Raw genomic sequence first — 15,526 nt, 5'->3', positions numbered from 1 at the left:
GGGGCCAGCAGATCCTACCCTTCAGTTCTGATACAGGGAGGGGAGCTGAAAGAGAATGATTAGTATCACCTATGCTACTACTGCTATCTCTATTTCAATTAGCTTTGTCATGAAATTAGCAAACAAGTTAAAAATTCTGCCTTCCAATTCTGAACCGTTCCTACTCTAGCTATTCTTTGCTAAACTCTTGCGATTTTGCCGCTGTCTTCTATTTGCTCTTAGAGACTAGAGATTCTGACAAGTAAGGTAGTCCTCTAAGTGATCTAATGAACTAACCCCTCTGTATGACATGCATTACACTTCCCTACAGCTAAAACTAAAAGAATGTCTCATTTTGAGGGTACTCACCCTTTGTTACACGGAGACATTGTAAACGAAAGCCAAGGATATCAAACTCTATCAAGGCCTCGGTAAACACTGTGAGGGTCAGGCTAAAAGACCAAAAGTTCGTTGGGAGCAGGAATACGTCCAGCTCTCAATGCGAACAAAGAGCAATTGAGGAGACGGGCCTCTGGTGGCCAGTATTGCCAACGGTAACACAGGTAATTCATTTAGCTAGATTTTACCTGCAGCGTTGATAACACTAATAGTTAAAATTACCCACTTACTGGTAAATCTGTGGGGATATATTTCGGGCTGGTCAGTGACCAGGGCTAATTTGGGTGTTCAGGGAGTGTATTGCAATATAACATTTTAAAAGAGCCATGGAAAAGATGCATATTTGTTATGTTTTATAAGATACCAATAGTGACTGTTATATATTTGACACAAGATCGAGAGGCAAAAACCTTCAAACTGATATATTTCCATTTTGCACCAATATATCCAGAAGTACAATACATATACCATGGTCCATTATCTCGATACGCTACTGTATCAGGTTTAATACTACACTGGTACCTCAATATACGAAAGGCTCAACAACTTATGAAAAATTCGAGGTACGAAAGCAAATATGAAAAATTCTACGGCTCTACATACAAAAATTGTTCAAGATACGAAAGGTTGTTGCTGTAAGGTCCGAGATTCGCCCGGACCACCAATAACAATTTTGAAACTCGCGTGCTGCCAACTGAGTAGACCCGCCACCATCCTCCTGCTCTCCCATTGATTCCTGATGCTAGTACCGCCATGAGATCCTTCTCTCCTATTGGTCAGCATCCCTCCCATGATGCATCTACGTAGCGGCGTGCTTCTTCAGCCACTGCACGGCATCATCTGTATCGTACGCACGCGGTATTCGTTCGTTCTAACGATTTCGTTTATTATTGTAAATTCGTTAGTGATTTCGTTGTGGTATACTTTATCGTGTTGTGTGAGAACTTTACTACATACATATAGTACGTACTACATAACGTAATTACGTACAGCATATACGTAGTCATGGGTCCCAAGAAAGTTTAAATTCACGGAAAGAAGAGGATGCTTTCTTTGGAGACAAAGATGGAGATAATTAAAAAGTATGAAGCTGGTATGCGATTGAGTGTGATCACCAAGGAATACGGCCGAAATCCGTCGACAATAGGCACCATCCTTAAGCAGAAGGATGTCATCAAAGCAGCTACACCTTCCAAGGGCATCACTATTTTGTCCAGCAAGAGGACCCACATGCACGATGAAATGGAAAGGCTTCTTCTTGTCTGGATAAAAGACATAGAAATCGCTGGCGATACGATAACGGAGACGACAATCTCCCTCAAGGCCAGCACTATTTTTGGCGATTTGATTACCCAGGCCAAAGACGACGGAGAAGGGACATCAACGCCAACCCCAGACTTCAAGGCTTCGCATGGGTGGTTCGAGAAATTCCGTAAACGGACTGGCATCCATTTGGTGGTGCGGCATGGGGAGGCGGCCAGCTCGGACACGAAAGCGGCCGAAGCCTTTAAAGACGTTCGACGAGATGATGATCAAATCTTCAACTGTGATGAGACAGGCCTTTTTGGAAAAAATGTCTCGTCGGACGTACATCACGCAGGAAGAGAAGAAGCTACCCGGGCATAAGCCTTTGTTCAAACGCCAGTGGGGATTGCAAGGTGAAGCCCCTACTTGTGTATCATTCGGAGACTCCTCGAGCCTTCAAGGCCCACAAAATGCTTAAGGAGAAGCTTCCAGTGATGTGGAGGGCTAATGCGAAAGCCTGGGTAACGAGGCTTTTGTTCACTGAGTGGTAAATCTGAGTTTCGGCCCGACAGTGAAGAAATTCTTGGAAGAGAAGCGCCTCCCTCTGAAATGCCTGCTGGTGTTGGACAATGCCCCTGCTTACCCTCCTGGCCTCAAGGAAGATATCCTAGCCTAGTATTCCTTCATCAAGGTTCTTTATCTTCCGCCTAACACCACCCCTCTCCTCCAGCCCATGGACCAGCAAGTGATATCGAACTTCAAGAAGCTGTATACAAAACATGTATACAAAACATCTTTTCAAGAGATGTTTCGACATCACCGATACCACATACCTCACCTTGCGTGAATTTTGGAAGGAGCATTTCGATATCGTAATATGCATCTGACTCATCGACCAAGCTTGGCAGGAGGTTTCGAGGTGAACCTTGAATTCCTCGTGGAGGAAACTCTGGCCTGATGCCGTATCCGCCCGAGACTTCGAGGGATTCGACGTGGGCGAAGCTGGTGCTGCAGATTCAGAAACAGTTGACGATCCTGAAACTGTTTCGCAACCAGATCTTGACGAGATCGTTGCACTCGGCAAGTCCATGGGGCTGGTTGTCGACTAGGACGACATCAATGACCTTCTCAAGGAGCACCAAGAGGAGCTTACGACGGATGACCTGAAGGAGTTGGAGGCCATGCAACATAACGTCGTTCAAGAGGAGTTCTCTAGCACCGGCGAGGAGGAGGACGACAACTCTATGACAACAGTAGAAATTAAGGATGTTCTAGCTGCTTTTCATAAGGTGCAATCAATCATAGAAAAGAGACACCCCAAAAAGGCTTACACAGGTCGTATGCTTGCGCAGTTCGATGACGTTTGCCTGAGTCGTTTCAGGAACATTGTCAAAAGTAGGCAGAAGCAATCTTCCTTGGATAGTTATTTTTTAAAGAGGCCTTTAGTAGGAGTAGTAAGCAAAAAGGAAGAACCAAGTGATACAAAAAAACAGAAAGTTGAAAGTGGTGAAGAAGTTGAAATTTTGTTAAAAAAAAGATAAAGTATAAAAAAAGTAAAAAAAAATGTAAAAATAAAAAAAAATAAAAAAAATAAAAAAATTTAATTTTAAGTTTTTTGTAAAGTTAAGTGTGACAGTTTTGTTAATGTGTTTCGTAAGTTTCGTCTGTGTTTTCCTTACATTTTTTTATGTGTTTCGTAAAGTTAAGTGTACGTACGTATCTGCCGTTTGTCCTCCTCTGTCGCCACTTTTGGAGATAGCCTCACTCGAAAGGTAAGCTTCCACATTTTACTACATACGTACGTATGTATGTAGTACAGTATTTCTTGTATACCATGTACACTAATACACTTTATTTACAGGTATATTAGCAGTACGTATTAAATTAGGTATTGAATGGTCAAAATTGTTGTAGTATTTCATTATTTATAGGTCAATTTAGCTTTATTATGAAATTTACTGGGGTGTTTTTGGAGGGCTTGGAACAGATTAGCCATTTTACATGTAAAATGCGGTCCAAGATACGAAAAGCTCATGATACGAAGGCTGCCTCGGAACAGATTAATTTCGTATCTTGAGGTACCACTGTACTTATTTTGCGAGGAGTCTTATTATGGCTACAACTAAAATGTTTAACAGTTTGCCTTATGCAGTTATGGAATCTTTTGACTTCCAAATGTTTAAGCAAGGAGTAAATTCATTCCTTCTTTCTATAGATGTCTCCTGAATTCAGGTGTATCAGTCTCATTTTCTATGCCCTCATATTTATTTATTTATTTATCACTATTTTCTAAAACTTGCCTCTGTCTGCAGACTGATTTCCCTTGGAACCCTCTTGGGTTTATGTATAGTCTATTGACTGTCCATAAGGGTCTTCAGATTTGAAGAAACAAACAACAAACCACCCAATAAAATTATGCAAGGTTAAAAAGTTACTCTTCATACCCTATTACACTTGGCAAAGAGAACCCCAAAGTAGAAGTACATGTTAATAAGAATTATTATGAAATGAAAATTACTGAAATTTTCAGAAAATTAGCTGTACATACTGAAATTTTCAGAAAATCACCAAAATTATTGGGGGGCTGTAAATGGAAAGGCTATGACCAAAGAATGCCAAATAGTAACTGAAAATAAAGAGCTGCACTGCAATCAGACAATGATGATGTATGGTTCAGAAACATGGCAGTAAAAAGGGAAGAGGAACTGAAGCTAGAGCAAACAGAAATGAGAATGCTGAGCAACTGTGTGAAAGATGAAAAAATTAGAAATGCCAAGCTGGTAAAGGTTACTAATATGATAAGAAAACTCAGACTGAGTTTGTATAAGCATGAGGTGAACAAAAAGGAGAAAGAGGGCTAGGATGGTACCTGGTAGGGGTAGAAGGTCAAGAAGAAGTCAAAGGATTAAATGGAGTAATAAAGTGAAGGAGAATTTAGAAAAGAGTTTAGTGGGTGAAGATGTTTTTAGCAAGAATAGCGGAAGAAGACGCATCAAAGCAGTTGACCCCTTACCATAAGGATAATGCCAAAGATGAAGAAGATTGAAACTAACAGCAACGGTACTGAAAATAGGAATAAGGGAGTCCTCAGTAATGCATAGGTTGCCTAATGAAAGGTAAAAAGATCTAAATGACGAAAGTTGAAAAGATCTTAACCCTCTTACGCCGATTGGACGTATTAAACGTCGACATAAATTGTCTCCCAGGGGCCGATTAGACGTATTAAACGTCGACATAAAGTTTTTTTTTTAAATTTGCGGAAAAATACTTATAGGCCTACCAGCCAAAAACTTTTGAATCATGCGCCTTGGGGATGCTGGAGCTCACGGATCAAGGCATTGTTTTGTTTACAATCGATACGCACTAAAAAGTATCAGTGACACATCTCAGAAATTATTTTGTCACTTTGACATAATTTTTGCACCATTTTAAATTAGCCGTTACATGGAGCATTAGATATGAAAATGTGCGCAATTTCATGTAGAATACAACTAAAAACTACTCATGATTGTAGCTTTTATCAGTTTTGAAATATTTTCATATAAATAACGATAAGTGCCAAAATTTCAACCTTCGGTCAACTTTGACTCTACCAAAATGGTCGAAAAACGCAATTATAAGCTAAAACTCTGATATTCTAGTAATATTCAATCACTTACCTTCATTTTGCAACAAATTGGACGTCTCTAGCACAATATTTCGATTTATGGTGAATTTATGAAAAAAAACTTTTTCCTTAAGTTCGCGCGGTAACTCTTCCGATACATTTTTTCGTGCGATTGTCATAATGTTTGCACCATTTTAAATTTGCCATTACATAAATTTTTATATATGGAAATGTGCGTAATTTCATGCTCAATACAACTAAAAACAAGCCTTGGTAGTAGCTTTTATCAGTTTTGAAATATTTTCAAATAAATAACAAAGTGCCAAAATTTCAACCTTCGGTCAACTTTGACTTTACCGAAATGGTCGAAAAACGCAATTGTAAGCTAAAACTCTTATATTCTAGTAATATTAAACCATTTACCTTCATTTTGCAACAAATTGGACGTCTCTAGCACAATATTTCGATTTAGGTGAATTTATAAAAAAAAAAAAAAACTTTTTCCTTACGTCCGCGCGGTAACTCTTCCGATAAATTTTTTGTGCGTTTGTCGTAATGTTTGCGCCATTTTAAATTTGCCGTTACAGAAAGTTTTACATATGGAAATGTGCACAATTTCATGCTAAATACAACTAAAAACAACCCATGGTTTAGCTTTTATCAGTTTTGAAATATTTTCATATAAATAACGATAAGTGCCAAAATTTCAACCGTCGGTCAACTTTGACTCTACCAAAATGGTCGAAAAACGCAATTGTAAGCTAAAAATATTTCTAGTAATATTCAATCATTTACCTTCATTTTACAACAAATTGGAAGTCTCTAGCACAATATTTCGATTTATGGTGAATTTATGAAAAAAAAAACATTTTCCTTATGTCTGCGCGGTAACTCTTTTCCAAAAAAAATCAGACTTTTTCGTGTGATTGTCGTAATGTTTACACCATTTTAAATTAGCCGTTACATAAAGTTTTATATATGAAAATGTGTGCAATTTCATGTAGAATACAACTAAAAATAATTGAAGTTTTGTAGCTTTTCTCATTTTCGAAATATTTGCATATAAATCATGATAGAAAAAAAACTACGTTCGGTCAACTTTGACTCTACCAAAATAATAAAAAACGCAATTGTAAGCTAAAACTCTTGCAGTCTAGTAATATTCCATCATTTATCTTCATTTTAAAACAAATTCGAAGTCTCTAGCACAATATTTAGATTTATGGTGAATTAAAAAAAAAAACTTTCCTTCCCTCCGGGCGCGAATTCTCCGCCACAAATCTCCGAAATGCGTACGTCGCATTATCATTATATTTGCTCCATTTCATATTAGGCATTTCATAGAGTTTTATATATGAAAATGTGCGTAATTTCATGTAGAATACAACAAAAAATAATTGAAGTTTGTAGCTTTCTATTTTTCAAAATATTTGCATATAAAAAAAAATATATAAAAAAATTCGACATTCGCTCAACCTTAACTCGTCTGAAATGGTCGAAAACTGCAATTGTAAGCTAAAACTCTTACAGTATAGTAATATTCAATTATTTATCTTCATTTTGAAACAAATTGGTAGTCTCTAGAACAATATTTAGATTTATGGTGAATTTTTAAAAAAAAAACATTTTTTTACGTCCTCGAGTTACGAATTCAAGCATCATTTTGTGATAATATTTTATCTGTGTTGCTTTGATAGTTTTACAATGTGTTATATACCAAAATTATTGCAATTTATTGTACAATACAACGAAAAAAAAATTAACTCATTAGCTTTAACCTTTTTGCTCACAGCGCGATTTGAATACAATTATATATAAATGAAATTTTGTTTTTGCGCTATCATATATTGCATTATTTATATATGATGATATTTTTTTTCCATTTCTGATGGTTGCATACTATCATATATCACATTATTTATATATGATAGATATTTTTTTTTTCATTTCTGATAGTTGCATACTAAACTTCAGGCAATGACAAAAAAAGGAGCCAAAAATGAACTATTAATCTTGAAAACTAAGCGCGCTGTGATTTTTTGAAAAAAATATTTTTTCCTCTTTGGCGCTCATTCCGAGACTGCCTCGGCATACGGGAGACGATTTTTATTATACCCCTTAGGCGTAAGAGGGTTAATGACTACTACTAGGTCTGAAGTGAAATATTGATGGCTAATGAATAATAACAGAAAATGGTACCGTACTTGCTGGCATATTAGACACACTTTTTCTATTTTTAAAATGTACTTTTTAAATGTACCAAAAAAAACTGCCCTGCGTCCAATGAGCGAGCATAGTGGGTAAGCACAAAAATTGTTCCTAATAATAAAATATTGAAAAACAAGGCTAATTATTACAGTAAATTGTGCTACTGGAATAAAGTATGAAATCATATGTAAATTTACACTCTATAAAACTAAATGAAACTTACCATAAATAAACATGTATGTGCTACCACTACAGGCCGCCAGGCTGGCACTATGATTTTGTTTACATCCACTCATTGCAAATAGCTCCAATGTACCATAAGCAATTTTTCATAAGTTTGTGATAACTGACTGATAATTCTGCTTGTATGCAATATTTTATTATAAATAACAAACTAAAAAAAGTAACACCAATTTTTTTTATTAATTTTTAAAATTCATTGAGATTCCTTGAAATGCTTGTGTAAATATACATATGATTTCATACTTTATTCCGAATATTCTCACAATATTATATTTCATGCACAGATTCAAGCACTTTTTCCCTAAAATATCACTTTAAAATATCTTCCAAAAAATGTAAGATGCAATATACTAACAAAATATCTTCCTATAAATGTAAGATGCAACATACTAAAATAGTTCTTTTCCACAAAATACCTTGATAAAATAGGGGTGTCTTATGTGAGGGTGCATCTTATTCACTGGCAAATACAGTGATTACTAATGGCACGGCACAAAAATAGTGAAAAACACTCCATTAACCCAATGAAGCCCAGCAGCACATTTACCAAGACACACAGGAATTGGAGGTATTTCATGAGTTATCAAAATTTGGCTATGAAGCCAAGAACTTGGACACTTTTGACCATTCAGGACTTAAGAGAGTGAAAAGAGGAAGTTTGAGTGGTCGGACACCAAGATGGAAGAAACGAACTGGGAACAGAGGTAAAGCGAAAAGCTAAAAAGTACATGCAACTAGGGCTAAAGGGATGCTACAAACAACCTTTTGTAATGCATACAGTACACCATGTGAAGTGCACAAATAGCACTAACCCCCTACTCGGAATGAGAAACACTGCTTTGTGGTTTAATGGACTTGGCTGGTAAATGTGCAACAGGGGGTCTCTTTTTATCACTACTAAAGTTAGTGCATATGGGTCTGGTTCACGCACAATAAGGTAAGTTGGTGTGTATGGGTCTGGTTCACACACAAAAAGGCAACATATGATTAATAGGTTTCATACAATACACTTGTTTTGCAGCAAGGAATAGATAAAAAAAAAAGGATGGAGAGTTGATTAAGAGCACTGATAATTTTTCTGTTTTGGTTCTAATCTCTTCTAAACCATACCATGAGTGAAATGACTCACTAACAAGATGAAATCCACACACACATATACAAAAATGCAAATACAGTTGGTGCCTAGGACAGAATGAGAATACATTCCAGTTGAGTAACTCATTATATAAACATTTATCAGCAGATGAAAATATCACTAAAACATGCATTCTCATCATCAAAATTAAGAAAGGTACACACTTATACAGTGCTAGAAGGTTACTTTAAAAAACGAATTTAGAAAAAATATGGTATTCAACAGCAATCCTGACACACACATCATTAGTAAAGCAATGTCAGGAATAGGAGTGCTTGACAAGTGCCTAAAACTCTTTTTGTTGGGAAGTTTCACCTATTGTTTTATTAGTTTAATTAGATATTCAGTCTTGTTTTGTGTTTCCACTTACCTAGACCTAAGTAAAAAGCAAAAATAAGTTTCTAATTCATATGGACTCAATCCAAACCAGTCTTTTATGCTTATCCTTTGGTATCTGTAACTATAGTTCAACTTTTCCTGGAGAAAATTATAATGTTCAAGTTTGCCATACTATTATATTTTTGTTAAGGTCAAATCTACATTTAATGAAACAAGTTGCAACATAATAAAGGAAATTTTCTATGAAAAATAGACACATGGCTTTGGTACACAAATCACCTAAACTTTAATGACTCTGTTAAGGTGTACGTTTCTCATTATAATTATTCTAATCAATCAAGATATACATGGACTATATAAATTAGCAATTTAATATGGGTAATTCTGTAAATAATGTAAGGCAAGTGTGTAAGGAATACCATATCATTTATTATAGTTTAAATAAATGTGCGTAATTTCTATAGTATAAAGTATACCCACCATAATATCAATTTCTTCACAAAAATCATCAGTCTACTTTAAATAAAAAAAAGTTTAGATAGAATTGTATTTTGTACATAAAATTTCTGACCATTAATTGTAAATTTTGTGTGTGTAAGTACACCAATGTAACAGCCTCACTTCAAATTACTTAATGTTTTTTTTTTCACAAAGAACACCCTGATGCAAACAGAAATTTAAAACATTTTGGATTGGACATCATATCTGGTATCATAAATTATGAGAAAATGATGTTAAGCAACACTCACATATACTGGGGATCCTTTTGACTCACTTCATATACCCAAGACATGGATTCCTTAAGCAAATTAACTACGACTTCTTTGCTCATGTTGGTTGGATGATGCTGTTTTGTGATAACCATACTGTGCCAGGCTTCAACTTTGAACGTATTTGAAACTCTTGCTGTGTCTTTCGTAATATGTCTGAGGAAAGAAAAAGCGTACATGAGTTGCATCAAACATCATTCTATATTAATATACATTCCCAAAGCACATAGCAGTGGGTTCCAAATACTAATGTTATGTTCAAGTGATAAAGGAACAAAATAACATTCAAGATTCAAACAATTATTCTTAAATCTATCAAAAAGAACACTTTCATGGTGGTTCATGAAAATAGGCTCAGAAATTCTGCGCCAAAACTACAACCAAAACTTGAAATAAGCTTTATGATCTAAAATGCAAACTTCTTTATAAAAAAGAAATGGCAAAGCAGCAGTTATCACATTGGAGTAGTATCCTATTGGGAGATTTTCCATCATGCCGACCAAAAGCTATTAAATACTTTTATTCCAATTCATGTGTAAACATGATATACTAAAACCTGGATAAGTTATCACTTGATAATGAATGTCATGCTTTCTATTATAATTGATTCTTTTAGTCAAAGGCCTTATAAGGAAATGTGCTTCAAAAATAAACATTAAGGATAATCAACCCTCTTACGCCGACTGGACGTATTTTACGTCGACTTACAAAAGTTTTTTTTTAAATTCGCGGAAAAATACTTATAGGCCTACCAGCCTAAAACTTTTGAATCACGCGCCTTGGGGGATGCTGGGAGTTCACGGATCAAGGTGTTGTTTTGTTTACAATCGTTACGCAGGCGCGCAAGCGCGAATTTCTTTCTTGCCGCACTAAAAAGTATTTGTGACACATCTCAGAAATTATTTCGTCACTTTGACATAATTTTGTACCATTGTAAATTAGCAGTTACATGAAGTATTATATATGAAAATGTGTGCATTTTTATGTAGAATACAACAATAAAATACCCATGATTGTAGCTTTTATCAATTTTGAGATATTTTCATTTAAATAACGATAATTGCCAAAAATTTCAACCTTCGGTCAACTTTGACTCTACCGAAATGGTCAAAAAACGCAATTGTAAGCTAAAACTCTTATATTTTAGTAATATTCAATCATTTACCTTAATTTTGCAACTAATTGGAAGTCTCTAGCACAATATTTCGATTTATGGTGAATTTATGAAAAAACTTTTTCCTTTATGTCCGCGCAGTAACTCTTCCGAAAAAAATCATACATGCGATTGTGGAAATGTTTGCACCATTTTAAAATTAGCCGTTATATAAAGTTTTATAATATGGAAATGTGCACAATTTCATGCACAATACAACTAAAAACAACCCATGGTTGTAGCTTTTATCAGTTTTGAGATATTTTCATATAAATAACGATAATTGCCAAAATTTCACCTTCAGTCAACTTTGAATCTACCGAAATGGTCGAAAACATAATTGTAAGCTAAAACGCTTATATTCTAGTAATATTCAAGCATTTACCTTCATTTTTCAAAAAAACTGGAAGTCTCTAGCACAATATTTCGATTTATGGTGAATTTATGAAAAAAAAAACATTTTCTTTACGTCCGCGCGGTAACTCTTCAGAAAAAATCATATGTGCGATTGTGGTAATGTTTGCACCATTTTAAATTAGCCATTACATAAAGTTTTATATATGAAAATGTGCGCAATTTCATGTAGAATACAACAATAAATAATTGAAGGTTGTAGCTTTTCTCATTTTTGAAATATTTGCATATAAATCACGATAAATAGAAAAAAAACCACGTTCGGTCAAATTTGACTCTACCGAAATGGTCGAAAAACGCAATTGTAAGCTAAAACTCTTACAGTCTAGTAATATTCAGTCATTTATCTTCATCTTGAAACAAATTCGAAGTCTCTAGCAAAATATTTAGATTTATGGTGAATTTAAAAAAAAAAAATCTTTCGTTCCCTCCGCGTGCGGATTCTCCGCCTCAAATCTCCGAAATGCGTACGTCCCATTCTCGGAATATTTGCTCTTCATATTAGGCATTTCATAGAGTTTTATATATAAAAATGTGCGCAATTTCATGTAGAATAAAACAAAAAATATTTGAAGGTTGTAGCTGTTCTTATTTCCGAAATAATTGCATTTAAAAAATATATATCTAAAAATTCGTCATTCGGTCAACTTTAACTTGTCAGATATGGTCGAAAACTGCAATTGTAAGCTAATACTAATACAGTATAGTAATATTCAATCATTTGTCTTCATTTTGAAAGAAATTGGAAGTCTCTAGGACAATATTTAGATTTATGGTGAATTTTTGAAAAAAATATTTGTTTACATCCGAGCGTTACGAATTCATGCATTATTTTGTGATAATATTTTCTCTGTGTTGCTTTTATCGTTTTACAATGTTATATACCAAAATGATCGCAATTTAGTGTACATTACAACGAAATAAAAAGTAACTTGTTACCTTTAACCGTTTTGCGCATAGCGCGATTTGAATACAATTATATATGAAATTTCGTTTTGCGGTATCATATACGTATCACATTATTTATATATGATAATGATAATTTTTTTCATTTCTGATGGTTGCATACTAAACTTCAGCCAATGACAAAAAAAGGAGCCAAAAAAGAACTCTTAATCTTGAAAACTAAGCGTGCTGTGATTTTTTGAAAAAAATATTTTTTCCGCTTCCGCGCTCACTCTGAAACACCTCCGGCACACGGGAGACAATTTTTTTTACCGCTTCGGCGTAAGAGGGTTAATTGACTTAACATCCATTTAAATGTCTCTTGATGAATGAACTTTCAACTATGATATAGTACTCTAGCTGTTAGTTAATACTGAATAATACACTTATATAATAATGCATTATGCTTCCTATACTATACTGTAGTAAGAGACTAATAACTATAAAAGGAGGGAATGTGTTATTAAACAGGCGGCATCTAAAAAGACAAATGCAGAAACAACTTAAAATTCAGAGCACACTGCACCATCCAAAACTTGCTCAAAAACATTAAAAAAAAGACCACAGTACAACAACAAGATATGACAGGACATCGTAGTCAGCCTCTCTCTCTCTCTCTCTCTCTCTCTCTCTCTCTCTCTCAAACAGAACACTGTTGTCTCTGCAAGATTTTCAAAACTATAGATATAGCATATAATTTTTTTTATAGCTTTTAATTGTTTATGTTTATTCTCAAAGAGAAAAACATTTATCCAAACCAGTACAAGGCTAGGGTTGTATTTTCATGTTGAATATTCCTTGCCTCGCACACTAAAATTTTTTAGAAAATACATGTAAACCATTTTTTGACATTAAGCACAGAAAAAAGCAAGATGTAACTTGTTGCATTGTTACATTAGTTTTTCTGGGCTCAGCTCGTGTCGGCCTATGAAATATCCTTAAGATCATTATTTCTAGGTAAAATTAATCTAAAATTACCAGAGAAAAACAAAATTAAGAAAATGTCAGTAAAACTGACTCGCTCACTCTATAAAAGAAGTGTCGGTATGGGAATATAGGCGAGTGGGATCACTACCACGAGTCATTCACCATTTAGACCTTCCAACATAAAATCCCCACCAGAGAGAGCTGATACTAAAGGGTGATGCGGCCGCTACTACTACTACTACCGACGCCACGGACAGCAGCGCCCCTAGCGGTCATCCTTAATCATTAGCTTTACAGCGCTAGGTTGCATTTTTCCCTTGTGTTGTTTTTTCCCGGATTTCTTCTTTCAAACCAGTACGATGGAACGTGCTGCAATTGCTTCGGCTAAGTTAAGTGCCTCATAAGTAGTATTTCCTGGTATTTTAGTCTTCCAGGGACCAGTATTTTCCTTTTTATAGGTCATCTTGCTTGGTGAGACGTTCCTGCGCGAAGTCAGATTAATCAACAGATATCACAAGTTTAACAACGTCTAGAATTTGAGAAATATCTAGAAGTGTTCGTGAACTATCGGTGATAAGATTAGTGTGAAAACTAGTAGGATAAAGCGTCTTCTAAGTTAGTTTATCAAGGTGAAATACTGTAAATCAGAACAAGATGGCAGCCAACTGCGGAAAAAAATGGCGAGATTTAGCTTGCTTGGCAGATTCGCAATACGATGAGGTAGCAGGAAGGGAACTGGCATTCTGATCTATGAAATCAGCAACAGTCCTAACCAAAAAGATACAAAAGCATTCATAGATATATTAGAAGGATACAATCCTTCAAACTGGAACAAATCAAATGAAAACATCTTGAAAATAATTGAAGAAGTTCCAAATAAAATCCAAGTGGTCAAGGAGACTCATAAAGAAATATACATAAACCAACATATTCCGACAAAGAAAATGAATAAGGTGAACCTTGTGAATATCCTAATTGATGCATTAGGAAAAAAGAATGCCAAAAGCATGTAAACTGTGTAAGGTGTGGTATAGCATAGTTAATCCACAAAACCTAATCAGAAAATGTGCTGCATGCAACATTCCGACCCATCCACAGTGTGCTGAGGTAATGCAAGATATGAGAAAAGACACAAGAATTTTTTGCTCAACATGTCTACCATGGATAGACAATATTATTAAATCAAGATTGAATGTACAAATAGTTGAGGATGAAGAAGAAGAAGAAGAAGAGAAGAAGAGGAAGAAGAAGAAGAAGAAGAAGAGAAAAACGTAAGAGAAGTAAACAAAACTGAAATGACAGAAAAAGATAAGGAAAACAAAGAACAAGATAAAAGTATGGATGCAGAGATACTCATTGATACTACATATGAGGCTATAAAGCAGCATACCTATGAAGAAATAAATTACGATATGACAACACAAAAGAAAATGCCGAAGAGGCTCTACCCAGATCTACACAATGACGGGAAAGAGGAAAAAAATATACAAAAAAGACAAAGTCTGCAACCTTTTGAAAAGAGGGAATTGCAGATTTGGAGAAAAATGTTACTACAAACATCCTAAGGTATGTCACAACTATGAAATATATGGTAAATGTGCATACCTAGATGGCTATGAGGATGATTGCAGAGATCTACATCCAAAAATATGCAAAACCTAAAAGAAGGAAAAGGATGTAAGTTCGACAAAAAATGTAAATATATGCAGCCTGTAGCCATGAAAAATAATCAAATAAATAACCAATCAAGTAATAAAATCCAAAATAAGAAAAGAAACAAATAAAGAGAGGAATGAAGAATATCAGGTAAAAGAAAAAAGCAAGCCATCAACGAGATATGCAGAGGTGTCAGCAAAAAATTTCAATGCATCAGCTCCAAGATTCTACTCAAGAGATAATAACTGTTTTTATTATGCAAGAGGATATTGCAGATATGGAGAAAATTGCAGATTCAGACACAAAATGAATAATTATGATGAAGGAAGAACAAATATTATGGAAAAAGTTGGATTTTTTAATGACAGAATTTCTGAAATGAAAAAAAGAACAACATACCAGAACCCAGGAAAGAGACATGGGAAAATCTTATTATTACCAATATTAAATGAAGGAGAAAACACGCAAACCATCATAGTGATGAATGCGCAGGGTTTAGTTACGAG

General features: G+C 34.9%; 1 pseudogene; it reads right to left on the bottom strand.

Annotated features, from left to right (window-relative positions):
- Positions 1 to 15,526, bottom strand: part of LOC135207397 (uncharacterized) — a 67,133-nt pseudogene that overhangs the window by 17,717 nt on the left and 33,890 nt on the right.

This window comes from Macrobrachium nipponense, chromosome 32 (genome assembly GCF_015104395.2).
Source record: "Macrobrachium nipponense isolate FS-2020 chromosome 32, ASM1510439v2, whole genome shotgun sequence".
In the NCBI taxonomy this organism is placed as follows: Eukaryota; Metazoa; Arthropoda; class Malacostraca; order Decapoda; family Palaemonidae; genus Macrobrachium; species Macrobrachium nipponense.
Note: the sequence above shows the minus strand (reverse complement) of the source record. Positions and strands in the feature narration are given on the sequence as shown.